The following is a 14,134-nucleotide window of genomic DNA, read 5'->3' on the forward strand; positions in this document are numbered from 1 at the left end:
ATGTATGTATGTATGTATGTATGTATGTATGTATGTACGTACGTATGTATGTATGTATGTATGTATGTATGAATGTATGTATGTATTTATGTATGTATGTATGTATGTATGTATGTATTTATGTATTTATGTATGTTAAATCAATTTTCCATAGACCTTTAATCATAAATCAATTAAGACACAATTGAATGAGCACCTTTGTGCCATAAGTATCACTCGAATATATACATAAATCTATTCATCTCATAACTCAATAATCAACTCACCAACCCTTTCTCTACCATACAAATCCATGCTTGGCTAATACTTCTTTTGTTAATGTTAGAGAATAAACGCTTCACCCCCTCCTATACCACTGCAGTATCTATGTAAATTTTATATTTTCCCCAACAAAACAGTCTCTTTCGTTCTGGTCAACAAGAGCATTTATTTAAAGAAATCTATTATAACAATGGTAATAGGACTTATTTAAAAGAGGCCAACTGTGAAGTTATAGGTTTCTAAAAGCCATGTTCATTTGTAAAAGTTTACGATTTTGTGAGAGATTAACAAACATATACACACACACACATCTTTCAGTTTCCATCTACCAAATCCACTCACAAGGCTTTGGTCGGCCTGAGGCTATAGTAGAAGACACATGCCCAAGGTGCCACGCAGTGGAACTGAACCCGGAGCTATGTGGTTGGTAAGCAAGCTACTTACCACACAGCCGCTCCTATGCCTAAATCAAATGAAAGAGGATCAGAAAAAAATAACATATATGAAATTAACGAGACTCAACTAAATATATAAAAAAAAAAAACTCAACATAAAATATTCCCTACAGCTTGTTCACGATCTGCTGGAGTGTCTCTCTCTCTTCGTGATATATTTGCACACCATACAGCTGAAGAGAAAAAATAACTGAAATTAGTCATTACTCATTTTACCCCATTTTAGAAAATTTAGAAAATTTGACCCCATTTTCTGAAAATTGAAAATTATCAAATTAGACATGAGTGTAGGGAAAAAATTCACTTGGAATCCAACAGAGAAAAGAGTATCGATTGTTAAACACCAAAAATTATCTCAAGATTTTATTAGCAGCCTCAATTACAATCGAGTCAAAGTTGAGGAAATATTTCTTGAAACGAAAAGTGCCCACATCTTCAGCATCTATGCTGACCAATTTTTACTTCTTCTAAAGATGATGCAGCAGCACAAAATCATGATGCAGTACCTGCAATGTGATGATTTCAAACAAGTAAGGAGAATCTAATAAGAAATCAGAAATTACTCATTTTGCCCCGGTCTTTTTTTAATTTTGCCCTACCCTTACCCCTACCCCTATTTTAACGGGACCATTAAAATAAATCTGTCCTGTACAAACTATTAAAAATAAAAATAAAAGCAAGGGTGTGTGATGTTCATGATTGTGTTAAAGAATCTGACATAGATACTTGAAAAAAAGGTGGGGGTGGGGTAATGGCAGTGGTGGTGGTGATGGCGGCGACGACGACGGCGCCGGTGGCGACGACGGCGCCGCCGGTGGTGGTGGTAGTAATTAACTATCCGACTTTTCGGCGGTTTTTCATTTCCAAGTCTAGAAATGGTAAAAACAGCTTATCAGCACGAACACAGTGAGCATAGAGCGAAGAAATCAGAGTTGGACTGTGACGGATCCAATACATTGCAGCTAACTTGTCTGTTAATGCAACGAAACGAAGGGTAGGAGAGAGAGGGAGAGAGAGAGAAGAGGGGCAGAGAGAGAGAGAGAGAGAGAGAGCAAACTGTGAGGGGATGGTATTGGTGTCAGTACAACGTTATTAGTTCTTGTCATTATTTCTCTGACAGTGTAGCTAGCTGCTAGAATCTCACTCAAGTCTGCCGACTGAACTCTCTTTGTAAGTGCAACATTTTTCTCTTGTTTTATGTTTATAAAAAGAAGAAACAAAATAGACTAGATTTGGGATTTTTTTTTTTAATAGATTATTTTAGTAGCTCTGTCGTGGTCAACGCTAACATAAACTGAAACACCGTTCTCTAAATATCACAACTTATCTTTTCCCAGGACCTTGCTCTAAACGTCAATTTATCTTATTTTAAGAATTTTATTAACTGTATTTTTACGGCCGTGAATTATCACTGGTTTTATATCAGTCTTTTTTTTTCATTCTAAACTGGACATTAGCCCTAACTGTTACCCTTTTTATTTTCTTATTTTTGATACATAATAATTATAATAGGGTGTATGGCATCGACTAAACCCAACCCTTCAAAATCGTTGGCCCTGCGCCCAGATTTGAAAGGATAATAATTATTATTTTTATTTTCGCAAGTGTCTGCAACGCTTTTATCAACTCGTTGTGGTTAACAAGGAAAGCATTTTTATTATTAGACATATTTCAGGATATTAGGTAGCTTCAGGATGTTCAATTTATGAAATATTAATTCTGCCAAATTACAGACCTGTATCAAAATCAGAATATTTCGTTCATATTTTTAAATAATGAAATCCTATATTTCCTTAAACATTGATGTTTTTCCTGGCCTCAGACCAACCCCGTTCAAAATCCATAATTAAAGACCATCTCGTCTTTATATATCGCCATCAAGTACGGTACCTTATGAGTTCTTCCTTCATGTTTTTTAAAACTGTAGGGTATGAGTTAAGGCACGTTTTGTTATTTCTAGCAAAGCGGGCGACCACATAGAGGTTCGCTCGTTGTTTAGAATGGCGCAAAGTCAGTTGCAAAATTACCAAACATTTTTGTTTTTTTTCTAGGAAGCTGCACATTAACATGAGATTAACCAAATTCATTTACGGCATAATTGGCAATTAACCAAGATTTACTCCTTGCGTTTATTTTATATTTTACCACCGCAGCCTGATTTCATTTTATTATTTTGCTTTATTTTGTTTCCATTAATTTCTTCACTCCATTCTCTTCTAGTAACCTGTACCTCTATATTTATTTACTGTACACCTCTTTCTATATATAATACCCCATTTTCTCTCGGATATGTGTGCTCGAAGTGTTTATAGTGTCTTCGAGATTTTGTTTTTTCTTGTTTTTTTTTTTTTGTATGTGTGTTTCTATTTAATTTTGTAGGGTAACAACGTTCTTTATTTGCATATTTATTTTTAGTCTTTAAATTTCGATACAAAGAAAACGTTTGCTTGTGTATACGTAGGTTTACAAATGAGCGTGTCTGCTTGCGTATGCGCGGGTGTGTGTGTGTATCTGTGAGTTTGACTGTGTTTATATAAAACTGTTGTGTATATACGCGTGTGTAAACGTGAGTATGTCTGTGTGGTTATATGAGAGTGTATCTGCATGAATATGCAAGGATGTTTATGCATGTATATAACTGGTGTATGCACGAGTACGTCTGCGTGTTTTGAAAAGGCGTGTCTGCACGCGGCTACGTGTATATGCGTGCGCGCGTGCAGCTTTGTCGCTGTGCTGGCTAAAAATCTCTGACGAACCAACGACAAAGTCTTTATGCAATCGCTCGACCTGTTAGAAACAACAACCAAATCTCCCTCAAGTCACAGCCTACCGTCATTTATAAAGAACACCTTAGATAATCTAACCTGGCCTACAGTATTTCTCTCAAGGCAATAGTCGTAGTTTGAACACATTTGTTTTGTACGTTTCCTCTCAGTCTAAACCAGGGGTTTTCGAACTGTGGTCCGCGGACCACAGGGGGTCCGTGGACAGCAAATACTTTTATGGGCAATTTGATTTTATATATGTTTTTTAATCGAAATCTTTTAATTGACAATAAACCTATTTGTTAAATACTGTTAAATAAATAAATGTAAAAATATATTTACATTATTTACATTTGACGGATATTTCTCCTCATCTTGTTTGTTGTTAACACAACGTTTCGGCTGATATACCCTCCAGCCTTCGTCAGGTGTCTTGGGGAAATTTCGAACCTGGGTTCTCATTCCTAACGATGTTACTATTATTATTATATTATTATTATTACTATTATTAACCAGGTCGCTGCCGTGAATCGAACTCGGAACCTTGGGGTTAGTAGCCCGCGCTCTTAACCACTACGCCATATGCCCGTTCGATTCACGGCAGCGACCTGATTAATAATAGTAATAATAATAATATAATAATAATAGTAACATCGTTAGGAATGAGAACCCAGGTTCGAAATTTCCCCAAGACACCTGACGAAGGCTGGAGGGTATATCAGCCGAAACGTTGTGTTAACAACAAACAAGATGAGGAGAAATATCCGTCAAATGTAAATAATGTAAATAATTCCTCATCTCTTAAATATAGAACTGTAGTAAAAATGTTATTTTAAGCAAATATCTATGCATAAATTTCATAAGCGTTTATAAGGGGGTCCCTAAGGTAAAGTCTGAAATATAAAGGGGTCCGCAAGTCAAAAAGTTTGAAAACCCTTGGTCTAGACCAGTACTCCGCAACTGATATACCATGGCACACCGTGCCACGAGACGGTGCTAGGTGTGCTGCAATGTAACCTGAATATAATTTTTTCCCCTATACTTTTAGTTATATTTTTTAGTTCAGGTGTGCCGCAGAATTTTGAAACGAATAGAAGTGTACCGCAAGTGAAAAAGGGTTGCGGAGCACTTCGTCTAGACAGCCAGACTAGATGTGTTATTATCATAGAGAATGGGTGGGGATGATACAGACAGAGTAATCAAGCGTTCACCTGGTTCTTCGTTACTATCTGCCTACAGCCGACTTGCCTTGCCTTTTGCCTTTACTGAAATGTTGCAGCGAATTCGTGTTATCAGTATGACTGTGTAGGTGTGAGTGAGATGGGATATCTCAGGGGAGCCTTCCGCATATCAAATGTTCAGTAGAGTCTTACATCTGTAAATGTAGCGAGTTGAAATATTTTGATACATTGAGATTATCTGAGTAATTAGTAAATGTAAACTTCCTCTAGGGGTATTTTAAATCCCCAATACGCGAAGGGAAATAACTTCAATTTGTTTAGTTTCAATCATTGACGACTTTCGTCAAACAAATCAATCTTGGTACTTATTTTTTAAATCTGGTACTTATTCTATCGTGGAAGCGTGTGGCCTAGTGGTTAGGGTGTCAGCACTATGATCGTAAGATTGTGGTTTCGATTCCTGGACCGGGCGACGCGTTGTGTTCTTGAGCAAAACACTTCATTTCACGTTTTTCCAGTCCACTCAGCTGGCAAAAATGAGTAACGCTGCGATGGACTGGCGTCCCGTCCAGCTGGGGAACACATACGCCATTGAAACCGGGAAACCGAGCCCATGAGCTTGTCTAGGCTTTAAAAGGGCGCATTTATTACTTATTCTATCAGTTTCTTTTGTTGAAACGCTAATTTACGTGGATGTAAGCAAACCAACACTGGTTGTCAAGCAGTTGTGGTGGGACACACACACAATTTGCATCCACACAACTTCCGCCTACCAAATTCACTTACTCAGCACTGGTCGGCCCGAAACTATAATGGAAGACACTTGCCCGTGGTATTCCATCGTATCGCACAGTGGGTCTGAATCTGAAACCAAAACGAACTTCTTTACCACACAATTTTTATTGAATTCATTTTTATTTACTGAATCTGGAGGCTGGGATAGAGCTCATGAACTTTGCAAGCCCTCCAAGACCAGTGTGTGATTGATGTGGTTAATGTTCCTTCACAAGAAACATGAGCTGGACGATGTTCTGGGGTTTTAAAAGATTGTATATGGTGATTAATGTGGGAATAGGGGATTAGATACGAGGGTGGTGAGATGTTGAAAGGGGGGGGGGATTTGGGGTTTGGGAAAGATAGGTGGATTTGAGTGCTAGAAGTTTGGGATTAGTCAGTTTGAAAAAACAGACCATTATAGTAGATACAGAGTGAGTTTGCATTGTTTGTACACTAAAAAAAGAAAGGAAGTATAGGCATGGTTGTGTGTTAAGTTTGTTTCCCAACCACGTAGTTTTGGGTTCAGTCCCACTCTGCAATACCTTGGGCAAGCATCTTCTAGCATAGCCATGACACTGACCAATGCTTCATTAGTGACTTTGGAAGACAGAAACTGTGTGGAAACCCATTGTGTGTTTCTGTGTATGTATACATATATATATATATATATATATATATATATATATATATATAATACAAATGATATATGACCATATGCATGTATACACACATGTATGTACGTACCTACATTTACATGTATATATAGATGCATATCCGGGTACAGGACGTCAAAAAAGGAACGGGAACATAAGCAAAGCACAAAAAAAATGGACTTTTTTTACAGACAACAGAATGAACACATAGGAAAACAGATGAGCCACTTATGGAACTTTTCCTTCATCAGCTACCTCTATTCTAAACTAGGCGTTTATATATATATATATATATATATATATATATATATATATATAACAAGTTTAAAATAATGGTCATTACATATTTTTTCTTTATTGAAGCAAAATTGGCTTACAACTGTTTCCGGTAGTCATTATAGGTACATTACTGATAGGTTTACTCGAGGGAAAAAAATTGAATGACCTAAAAAATAATGTACCTGTAATGACTAGTGGAAACAACTGTAAGCCAAATTCGCTCCAATAAAGGAAAATATGTAATGACCATTATTTTTAACTTGTTTTTTTAAATATAACACTGAGTAAAAACCAGTTTGTCTGGAGCCCATCCACAGATTTACAATATAGAATTGTGATGAACCATAACCTTGCACCCTGCCATGAGAATACCTGGAGTTCTTCACTAATCTAAATAATATTATTAGCATGATGTGCCAACAGAGAGCTTACGAAGTATTTTGCCCAAATTGATAATCCCCTCACTATTTGGGCACTGTCTGTGAGCAAAACAGCACCATCATGCAATTCACTTTGCCAGAAATTTCAAAACGGCATGCTGTACTGCTTGGCATTCACACCAGAAGTTCCAATACTAACATGTCAGTGTTTGGGCATCAATTTGAGGGCATGTACTGAGCATGATAAAAAATCAAACAATCGGTCAACATCATGGTGTTTGGAGTGATCGCTAGTGATGGTGATGTTATGCCTTCATTCATCTTCCCACATGGCCTCAGACTCAACACAGAAACCTATGTCAAGTGCCTGGAAGAGGTAGTGCTACTCTGGGTCAAGAGGGTGGCTGCTGGAAGACCCTGTCTGGCAAAAGGACTCTGCACCATGCTACACAAGCAGGAGAACCCAGTCATAACTGTCAGACAATTTCTGCAACCACATCATCCCTAACATCTGGCTACCTAACTCCCCCAGACTGCAACCCCCTTGATTATTATATGTGGGGCACAGTTGAGCAAGGAACCAACAAAACTCCTTGTAGCATCAAAGATGAACTTAAGGTAAGGATTATGGCAGCATTCACCAACTTAAACAAGCTGACCGTCCAGAAGAGTTGCAGGAGATTCCAAAGCCCATGGCGATTTTAATGAATAAATTTACTCTTTAGTATTTCAAGATATTTTTATGTAATTTTGGTAAATATATCTGTTAAAATGAGTTGTCAGTATTATTTTCATTTTTGCATAATTTAGATGACAGTTTATTCACCACACCCTGTATGTACTTATATATATATATATATATATATATATATATATATATATATATATATACTGACTTGCTTATTTTCCATGGTAACAAGTAATGATATAATTCAGGACAGTCATTTAACATCCAACAATGTTGCATCAACGTTGTCATTGTTTTAATGTCTATTTTTCCATGCTTGCATGGGTCAGATGAAACTTTTTTATGGCTGGATGTTCTTTCTGTCACTAACCTTCACTGGTTTCCAAGCAAGGTAATATTTTCACTAGTCCTTCAAACATTGATATCACCATGGTTGGACACATTTTCATAGTAACTGTTTTGTGAATTCTAGAAAAAAGAGGCAAAATTCATGTCTTCCAATGTCAGATTCATGACCATATCAAGGTGCACACAATTTAAGTAACTCCTGATTCTATCATGATGAAAGGTATGGCTGTGCAGTGAAGAAGTTTGCTTCCCAACCATGTGGTTTTGTGTTCAATCCCATTGCATGACACCTTGAGCAAGTGTCTTCTACAATAGTACCAGGTCAACCAAAATCTTGTGAGTAAATTTAGTAGTTTCAAACCGAAAGAAGTCTGTTGTATGTGTATATATGTGTGTTTGTAACAATACCACCACTTGACAGCTGGTGTTAATCCCTCTAATTTAGCACAAAGGACACTGAGAAAACGAGTAGCAGATTTAAAAATAAGTACTGGAGCTGATTTGTGCAACTGACCTGACAGGATAGTGCTCCAGCATGACCACAGTCTAATAACTGAAACAAGTGAGAGAGTAAAAGAGACAATCTGAGATCAAATCACTTTGCAACACAAAGTGCTACTCAGGAATTATTAATGTAAACTTTCTTGTAAACATGTTCTACATTTTTTCTGCTGAGCCAACATAGATGTTTGTGGAAATGTCTTCCTGCCTATTCCTCCTCACCATTGAATCACTGCTAATGTCATACTATTTAGAACTGTGACACTATTTGATGATATAAATTAATGAATATTTTACTTATCTGCCTCAGACACATCTTCCTTCCTTTGAGTTTAGGATGAGGTGGGAAATATTGAGGAATGTGATAGCATTAAACATCTGTGACTGCTTCCTGTCAGTCTATGTTTGTGTAATGTTCAGGCACTGTGCACTCCCAACACAGGCTTGAAGTTTCACTTCAAATTTATTTATTTGTACATTTTATTTATGTGTTTACTTTTTATTAATTTATTTTTTTATATATTATTTATTTGTTTATTTAAGGCAGAAAGCTAGCAGAATCATTACTGCACCAGACAAAATGCTAAGTGACATTTCTTTAAGCGATATGTTCTGAGTTCAAATGCTGCCACGGTTGATTTTTTTTTTTTTTACCTCTGCTTTATGAAGGCAGAGATATTGTTTTCAGTCATGTTTATTTGTTTGCCCGTGGACAAGATATCTCAAGAACCACTGGATGGATTCAGATGAAACTTTCAAGAATGTTTGGCCTCATGACTGGCACAAACTGATTAGAGTTTGGGATCAATTTGGTGCCAGACAAGGATTCTGGGTTATTTTCCCTGTTTTTTTACTTAATTTTTGAAAGCGGTCGAGTTCACTTTTAGTATTCTCGTTTGTGAGAGCAGTTGAGTTTATTTCAGATATTCTCATTTAAAAAATCATCTCTGGCTAATCATTGAAAGGATGTTGGTGTTGCCTTTGTGGAGGCTTGCACTCTCTGAGTGCTATTTTTTTTTTTTTTTTTAATTTTCACCTTTCATCCTTTTGAAGTCAATAAAATAAGTACCATTCTAGTACTGGAGCTCAATGAAATCAACTAATCACTCTGCCCCCCAAAATTTGCAGCCTTATGCCTATAGTAGAATTATTTATTTATTGCTTGTCTGAAATTCTTCAATCAATAAAGCCAAAAGGGCTTTTGTTTTTGCTTTTTTATTATTTCATGCACTGGATTGCGGCTATCATGGGGCACTGCCATGAAGTGTTTAGTCAAACAAATCGCCCACCCACCACTACCACCACCAGTACTTATTTTTAAGTTTGGTATTTATTCTATTGGTCTCTTTTGCTGGGCTACTAAGTTGTGTGCATTTAAGCAAACCAATACCAGTTGACAAACAGTGTTGGGGATACATACACAAACACATACATACATACATACATACATACATACATACATACATACATACATACATACATACATACATACATACATACATACATACATACATACATACATACATACATACATACATACATACATACATACATACATACATACATACATACATACATACATACATGACAAGAATCTTCCAGTTTCTGTCCACCAAATCTACTCACAAGGCTTTGGTTGGCCCTGGGTTATAGTAGAAGACCCTTGCCTAAGGTGCCACACAGTACAACTAAATCCAAAATTGGGTGGTCGCAAAACAAATTTCTTGAGCACACAACCATGCCAGCACCTAATTTTATTATTATTATTATTATTTCTAAGGTGGCGAGCTGGCAGAATTGTTAGCACAGAGTGAAGAGTGGTGGAGGTATGAGACCAGCCAGCTCTGAGGAAAGACTTAGTGAAAGTAAGAAAAGAGAAGGAAGAGACAACATGCCCTTGGGGTTCAATGATCTCCTCCGTGCTGATAGCCTTTTTGCTGGTGTGGATCTGCAGTAGTTTAAATGGAAAAATAATGGCATTAATCTCACCAGTTTTGGAGAGTCTACATGTCATGAATCTTCAGTCAATGCAACACTATGACAAGGCTGAGCATTTTGAATTACAAGTACACTTTCTATCTTCCAAATTCATTCACAAACCTCAAGTCAAGTTGAGTCAATATAAAAGCTCTTGCCTAAGATATCACACCGTGTAATTGAACCAGGCTGCTAAACAGTCTTCTTGACCAGGTGGATGTAGTGACAGGTGTTTCTTTAATATATGTGTGTGTGTGTGGGCAGTGATCTGTGCCTTTGAGTTGTTTGTGGTGACTAGTCTTTATTGAAAGCTGATTTCATGAGTTTGTGGAGATAGTGTAAGGTTACATATAAATAAATGCTTATGTACATAGGATACTCATCCCTTTCAAGTACATAGAAGTGATTTGTGATCTGAAGCAACTTAGTAACACTACCTTGCCATGTGACTTTGAGCAGTACTACTATAACTACTCACCACCTAATTAGCCTCCTCTCAGTTTTTGAACAAATGTGTAATTAATGTTACAGAATCATTAGTGCACCAGACAAAATTCTTCATGGTATTTCATCTGTCTACACTCTGGGTTCAAATGCTGTCAGGGTTGACTTTGTCTTTCATTCCTTTGGGCTCAATAAAATAAGTATCAGTTGAGTACTGGAGTTGATTTAATCAACTTACCCCTCACCTGAAATTGCTGGCCTTGTGCTAAAATTTGAAATCAGCATATTAGATGTGAAGATATTATAAATCGGTGTCCCTAAAATTAAGAGGTAATTGCTCTCGAAATTCCTAATATAGGTTTCAAATTTTTAGTACAAGGCCAACAATTTCAAGGATGGGGCTTAAACGATGACATCAACCCCAATATTCAACTGGTACTTATTTCATCAAATCCAAAAGGTTGAAAGGCAAAGTTGACCTCAGCAGCATTTGAACTCAGATCCTAAAATCAGAAGAAATGCTGTGAAGCATTTTATCTGGTATGCTAATGACTCCACCAGCTCACTGCACCCAATGTTCCTAATATTGGTTTCAAATTTTGACACAAGGCCAGTAAGTTTGGTGCATGAGTTCATCACCCTAACAACTAGGCCACACACCTCCACACTATAAACGATTAAAATAATTAAATGAATAATAGTTTTAATTTCTTATTTCCCCACTGGATGGGACACCAGTCCATCGCAGGATTACTCATTGTTGCCAGCTGAGTGGATTGTGGAGCAACATGAAACGAAGTGTTTTGCTCATGAACACGTGTTACTTGGTTCAGGAACTAAAACGAGTCCAACACCCTAACAACTAGGCCACACACCTCCACACTATAAACGATTAAAGTAATTAAATGAAGAATAGTTTTAATTGCTTATTAAATGACAAAACGTGACCTGTTTCTATACTGTGGCAACACAATTTACTATAACATTGATTATATGTATTCTTTCTTTCTTTTATTTGTTTCAGTCATGGGACTATGGTCATACTGGAGCACTGCCTTGAAATGTTTAATTGAACAAATCAGTTTCAGTCTTTTTTTTTTTTTTTAAGTCTTGTACTTATTCTATCAGTTTCTTTTACCAAATTAAGTCACAGGGATGTAAACAAATCAACATCTATTTTCAAGCAGTGTGGGGACAAATGCAATACAACAGGCTTCTGCACAGTTTCTATTTATTAAATTCATTCACAAGGCATTGGTTGGCTCCAGTTTGATTGCAGAAGGCACCTGCCCAAGGTGTCACACTGTAGGACTGAACTTGAAACCATATGGTTGTGAGGTAAACTTCTTAACCACATAGCCATGCCTGTATCTATATGATCTAAATCATTAATAATGAAAAACAAAACAAAAAATTCATTAAAATGGTCATCTACTGAAGATTTTCACTGAATTTTTTTCTTGTGTTTTTTTTTTTTATTAAATTTTCAAATCCTTGAAAAATCCAGGATTAAAAACCTAATTGAGAACCAACTATCCCTGCTCAGTCAAGGAGGACACTTTATTTTTCTAATTACTTAGTAACCTCACTAGTACCAATGCCAAATAAAAGGCACCCAGAAGTGATAGGTATTAGAAAGTGTATTCAGCCATTGAAACCATGCCAAAGCAGACATTAAAGCTTCATGCAGTTCTACAATTCATTGGATCCTGTGAGTCCATCCAAACCATGACAACATGGAAGATGGATGCTACATGAGGATGATGGTGATACCTCTATAGCTGTCAACATTGTTAAATATCAGAGACAAAAATATTATTTTTATCTGAAAAGTGATTGTTGTTACAAATGGCATCTAGCTGTAGAAACCAGGCTAAAACAGATTATGGAACCGGGTGCAACCCCTGGTCTTACCAGTTCCTGTCACACTGTCTAATTCATGCCAGCTTGGAAACCAAATGTTAAATGTTGATGATGATGAGAAGGAAGTTATCATAATGTATATTTTACGTTAATGTAGAGAAGCAAATGTAGGAGTCTGGTATGTTTTATTGCTGAAGATCTATGAGCAAGGTCATCTCAACAACAATGTAAGCCCTTGAGCAAATCAGTGCACTGGGCCCTTTAGTATATATTTATCAAAAGCAAGCCACAATATACATAGATCAGAATTGGGCCCCCAAGCAACTGCCCTGTGTGCCCTACCTTATGGTAGCACTGTTTATGAGGCAACAAGCATGACCCTGACTGGCTTGATCCCTTAGTAAACACTCAACAGCTCTGTTTGGTAGTGTGCTCAGCTGTAATAGACAAGACCAGTCAGTCCTACAAAGTGAATTGAAGCATTGAAAGTAGTGAATACTATAAAAAAAATGAGATGATCAACCAGTATGTCAACAGTTGGTTAAGCTGGTACAGGTGTATATTAATAGACTTTAAAACTAAAAGCATACCTGCTGTTTAACTCTAATTAAAGGGGGCAATCCAGCATGGACTTTTGTTTGCAAGTAGGTGTCAAACTAAGTTCAGTTCTCTTTCCTGTTTGTTATGGTTCTCCAGGCCATAAAAGGAAGAATGTAAAACTGGCTGTCAAAGAGAAACCCTTAGTATATTCTAAACATATTGAATATGCATGGCTGCATGGTAAGAAGTTTGCTTTCCAACCAAATGGCTTTAGGTTCAATCTGCATATGCTCACCTAGAAATGTCACTGCATACATAGTTATTAATGTATATCAAATATACATGTATTCATATGTATATATATGTGTGTGTGTATATGTATGTGTGCATACATGCATGCATACAATAGGCATGGCTGGTGGTTAAGAAACTAGTTTTGCAGCCACATGGTTTTGGGTTCAGTCCCAGTGCACAACATCTGTGGTAAGTGTCTTCTATTATAACCCTTGGCTGACCAATACATTGTGAGTGAATATGGCAGATACAAACTGTGTGGAAGCCTATCATATATACAGGGTGTGATAGGTAAATTGTTGCTATTTTATAATTTTTTAATTTCACACATGCACATTGTTTTTGATTTTGTCGACTACACAATATAGTAGGGTCAGTTGAGCACCATCACACAATTCACTCTGCCAGAAATTTGGAAACGACATGTTGTACTGCTTGGCATTCACACCAGAAGCTCCAATATGAACATTTCAGAGTGTTTGGGTGTCAATCTGAAGACAGTGCAATCTGAAGACAGTGCAATCTGAGGACATGTACCAAAAGTGATAAAAATCAAACACCCAGTCAACATCTTCTCACACGTCCTCAGACTCAACACGGAGGCCTACATCAAGTGCCTGGAGGAGGTAGTATTTCCCTAGGTCAAGAGGGTGGCTGCTGGAAGACTCTATGTTTGGCAACAGGACTCTGTACCATGCCACACAAGCAGGAGAACCCAGTCATGACTG

The 14,134-nt window shown here is 37.0% G+C and overlaps 1 protein-coding gene across 1 annotated transcript in view; it reads left to right on the plus strand.

Moving 5' to 3' along the window:
* The first annotated feature begins 1,769 nt into the window (after window positions 1-1,769).
* Window positions 1,770-14,134, plus strand: part of LOC106871273 (gelsolin-like protein 2) — a 78,271-nt gene continuing 65,906 nt past the window's right edge. The window contains exon 1 of the mRNA XM_014917636.3: window positions 1,770-1,886. The gene's annotated coding sequence lies outside the window, so the exon portion shown is untranslated. The remainder of the gene's footprint in view (window positions 1,887-14,134) is intronic.

This window comes from Octopus bimaculoides, chromosome 5 (assembly GCF_046866305.1).
Source record: "Octopus bimaculoides isolate indiv1 chromosome 5, ASM4686630v1, whole genome shotgun sequence".
Taxonomy (NCBI): Eukaryota; Metazoa; Mollusca; class Cephalopoda; order Octopoda; family Octopodidae; genus Octopus; species Octopus bimaculoides.